Here is a 4,591-nt window from a genome sequence, read left to right as displayed (position 1 = left end):
TCAGTGAGAGGCTCAGTTTAGCCCTTTCTGCTGTTTGTGTCATAATGACTGCTAACAGAATAAACCTTGTCTGTTCAAGGTTCAGACAGTCAGTCCTCTGTGTGTGGGGGCCTTTCCTAAAACACACAGGCAGCAACGTGGCAGTTTGGAAAATAATCAAACTTTGTTGGTTAACGGGAAGCAGAGAGTGGAAAAGGTAGGGAGGGGAAAATAGACACACTATGTCAAAATGAGAGGAAGCAGAAAATGCTAAAATACTAAACAGTTGGATGCCATTTCATCATTTGAACCCAGGGTCATGAAACATATGAAATGTAGCTTTTTTTTCTTCAAATTCATGTTATTTATTATGTTTTATAATTTAAGACGTCTGCAGTTGTTGCAGAGGAAAGGTTGGGCAGTTAATTGCTGTGACATCATTTAAAGGAAGTTGACTTTACCCTCCTTTTTCCAAGAATAGTAGCTATTCCCAGACCGTAAAAGCAACAGATCAAAGACTCCCTAGTAAGGCTGTTATTAGACAGATCCCTTTTAAGGCACTTTTAGACCTTTATACTGCTCTGTTAGGATAGCAGAGGCTTTGTAACCTGTTTGTGGATCTTGTTTTTTTAGGCCTAACTTTGAAATAAAAAGACACTAAAAAATAATCCACCAAAGTGCTAAAATAGTTACAACTCACTTGGTTGAGAGGCTTTGGTAGATGCTGGAGAGACAGTTCGACATACTTTATTGAAAAAAAGGAAATCTGCATACCTTTACCTTAACCCCTAACCGAAACCAATCTCTCAGCTTCTTATTAAAAGTTGATCTCTGCAGGGTTGTGAATGTGTTATATGTGCCATGTGCTGTTAGGAGGAGTCCTACTGGTAGGATAGGCTCCTTTGTGATTACAGCCATGGGTCTAATGTGGTCTCACAAATAGAATTAAGCTTTTACAAACTCATTATAAATCTCCATGAAGATAAAGGTTCTCATGATAATTCTCTGTAGGTTCATCACAACAAGTGAAATCTTCCACATTATACATTTTCATTTGATACATTGTTATTCCAAAAAATATAAATTATAGTTATGGTACACATCATTAACACAACAAACTCTTGCTGAAAAAGTTATTTTTCATAGAAAGTTGTTTGCAAATATCTGTCCATTTTGCCATCTTCTTCTGTCTCCTCCTTCCAGACATACGGACGCTTTGAGGAGATCTCCTGACTCTCTTGTTGGCTTGGCAAACTAATACACATGAGATTCCATCGACCAAATAAGGTTTTTTCCTAGATTCACTTACCTTGCAGTGTACAACTGAGGGTCAGTGAGCAGCAGGCGGGAAGGGCCTGACACACTCCTTTCTTCTACCACAATTATTCAGTCTTGTGGAAAGACATGTAAGCAGGAGGGGCAGGTCCCAGGAAACAGGAGGCCCATAAGGGTCAGTTTGTTTACAGTTAGGGAAAAGTCTTGATAATCTCTTAGCAGAGGTAAAGTGAAGTGAGAAGGTGAACCAATGCGAGTTCCTCACATCAGTGCTGGCTTTTTATCACTTCAGAACTTACCTACAGTAGAATGGTCAAAGGTCCCTGTTGAGGACAGTTCATGCTTTGTACTTAGATACAAATACTTCAAAAAGTGGACCCGCTGTATGATTTGAAAAAGTAAATAATAAATGATTAGTGGTAAATGAGAAGGTACTTTCATCAGAACGACCTACTCATGTGTATCTCGTCATCTATTGACACCCCTGCTTTCCTCAATGTTGTGTTGTCCCATTGCCTTATATGGCACAGTACACACTTCTGTGACTTGTGAGTATGGCTATCATCCACTAGAGGGCAACCTTTGAGTACCTCAAACATTCTGCACAAAACATTTAGTCTTTTCAGCCTCTGGATCAGTGTGTAGATTATCATCCACTAGATGTCAGACTGTAACACCAAATAAATATTACAGAGTTACACACAGTATCAGTCAAAAGTTTAGACACAAGGAGTGTCCAAATATATATATATATATATATATATATATATATATATATATATATATATATATATATATATATAGATAACCATAATCCCTATATTTAATTTGACAAACACTAATTAGTCAATCTCACAACAAATGACAGAAAGAGAACATAGTCCTTATTTTTTTCTAATAAAATCATCATATAAATGGTATGATATAAATAACATTATTGAAAAACAGAGATGACGAGTTAACTGATTAACTGATATTTTACTTTAAAAGCCTGTTTTACCCCTGTGTTGTGAACATGAGTTGTTGATTTTAACAACTTCATAAGTATCAAGAACTATTGATAACTCAGATTCAATCATTCAATCAATAAACCAATACACACAGCATGTACCAATCTTGTGTTGCAAATTTGTTTGTTGGTACTATAATCATTGGAAATGATTGGAATCCTGTGTGGTGTCTTTAAAGGGTAACTTCAAAGAGATTTATTTTAATCTAAACATGAATTAGTTTGAAGTCAGTTTGTAGTTTAGACTTGCATACTGACAGGCATGGTGAATGTTTCTCTTTACTCTGTGGTGCTGGTGGTGGAAAAACACATTTGTAATGAATTATCTAAATTATTTCACAACTTTCAAACTGACACAGTAATGAGTTCTGTCATTGTCAATAATAGGTCAAAATTGTGACACAAAATAATGACCTTTTAGTACATTTGTTTGATTTTGTTCCATCTTTTCCCACAGTCACAGTCTATCTTCAGTAATTTCATGAGATGAAGAACTGCTTTAAAGACTATTGTCTGAAATAAGGGCCTTTTCTGCATTTTAAATGAATGGCACTAAGTTGTATGGCTAAATCTAATTGGTTGCGAAAGCTAAGCACCCCTTCGCTTTCTACCGGTGACATTGATTAGGATTTTCTAATACTGAGCCTGAGGGGACTTAAGTCAATCCAATTACCTTTGGCTGCCATCATTAGCTTGATGTGGCCCCAGGGGCCCTTCAACTTTGTCTCCAGCACTGAAGATCTGGATCTGTGAACAATGAATGCCATGCAGCCTGGCTGCTCTGGTTGGACTGAAAGGTTCATCATGGTGATAATCTTCCAAGCAGCTTTACCTGTGTCTATGGATAAACTCAGGGAAAGTTTTGGTTTCAGCCTGTGTCACTCTATGAGATGCTTGCACCAGCGGAAGGTCTTGTTCCTGTCAAACAAAATGCTATGTAATATAAAAATGTGTAACATGTAAAATAAAAAAAGATGTGCATAGTTACAGGAACACGCTCATAGATTAGTATATATCAACTTAAAACAATAAAAACAATCTTCTTTAAGACTTTTTATGCAGCATTCCCTTATTTTACACTGCAGACTGACACATGAGGTAGATTAATAATTTGGTCATTATGTTGACCAGCCACCAACGAAATTTAAGCGACCCAGATAGACCAGCTGTTGGTGTAAATGGCTATGGCATTATCGTTCAGAAAGCAAAGGGCGACTGGCTTTTCCCACAGTAATATAACAGCTACTGTCATTCTAATTAAATGATTAAATCTTTTTTTTCAAAATCGTTCATTGTAATTCTATTGTGTTGTTGCAGCCTCATTAATGAGACATAATTTAAATGAAACAACCGATAGAGGTAGCAACGTTTCCAGTATTGTTAAATATAGTGGAACTGCTTTTGAAACACTTTTAGACAGCAGCTATGAAGAGTGTGTTTGTGGAATTTTGCAAAACAACTGTAAAAAAATTACAGAGAGAGAACAGAAACTGATACAAGACCTACAATAGCTACTCATGGATGTGAAACTGGGCCCGTGCTTTGGACTGAGTCAAACCCAGCCAAAAATATCAACGTTCGTGTCCCTTGTGCTGGATGAACTCAAATTCAGTAGAAAATTCATTGTTGTGGTTATTGAAGAATTGATAACCACTACTACTAACTGCTACTGGCTTCACTATTATTACTATTATTATCAATGGTTTTTCAATTTTGGATTTAATTAACCTTTTAGACCTTTGTAACTTGTTTCTGAAAAGTTTTTATAAATAAGGCCGCTATTAATATTGTTATATCTCCACAAAGACTGTCAGTACCATGGACAGGGCCTGTTGGGGCTTTAAACAAATTTGGAATCCCCCAATTTCACATTTATTGGTGGTCATGCATGTGTTGACTGTATGTGATTTATGAATGTTTGTGGCCTGTTTAGGTGTCAGGGGTTACTTTCTGGAATGTTTCATCCTTTTCAGTTTTAAGCTGTTTCATATTTGAAATTCATTTTTGTAAGAAACTTCCTAAGGAATACTGTATGTAGTATCATTTTGTATCTGATATATTGTTAGTGTCTTTACATCATAATAAAAGATAGACAATAGAGAGTGTATAGTTTTATAAGTCTTGGTTTTGAGGTTATTTTGCTTTCATAATACATCTACTTTTTTAACATTTGGTTTCAAAATATTTGTATTCACTTTCAATTTAAAAAAAAAAAAAAGAAAGATGGTTAGATTTTGTTCAATTGTTATGAAACAAATCTAATCTCATAGTCATATCGCAAAGTCTTCATCAGATGATTATTTTCCACTTTACTATGAATCATCCTGT

Source organism: Scomber scombrus, chromosome 1 (genome assembly GCF_963691925.1).
Source record: "Scomber scombrus chromosome 1, fScoSco1.1, whole genome shotgun sequence".
Classification (NCBI taxonomy): domain Eukaryota; kingdom Metazoa; phylum Chordata; class Actinopteri; order Scombriformes; family Scombridae; genus Scomber; species Scomber scombrus.
This window is presented reverse-complemented; position numbering follows the sequence as displayed.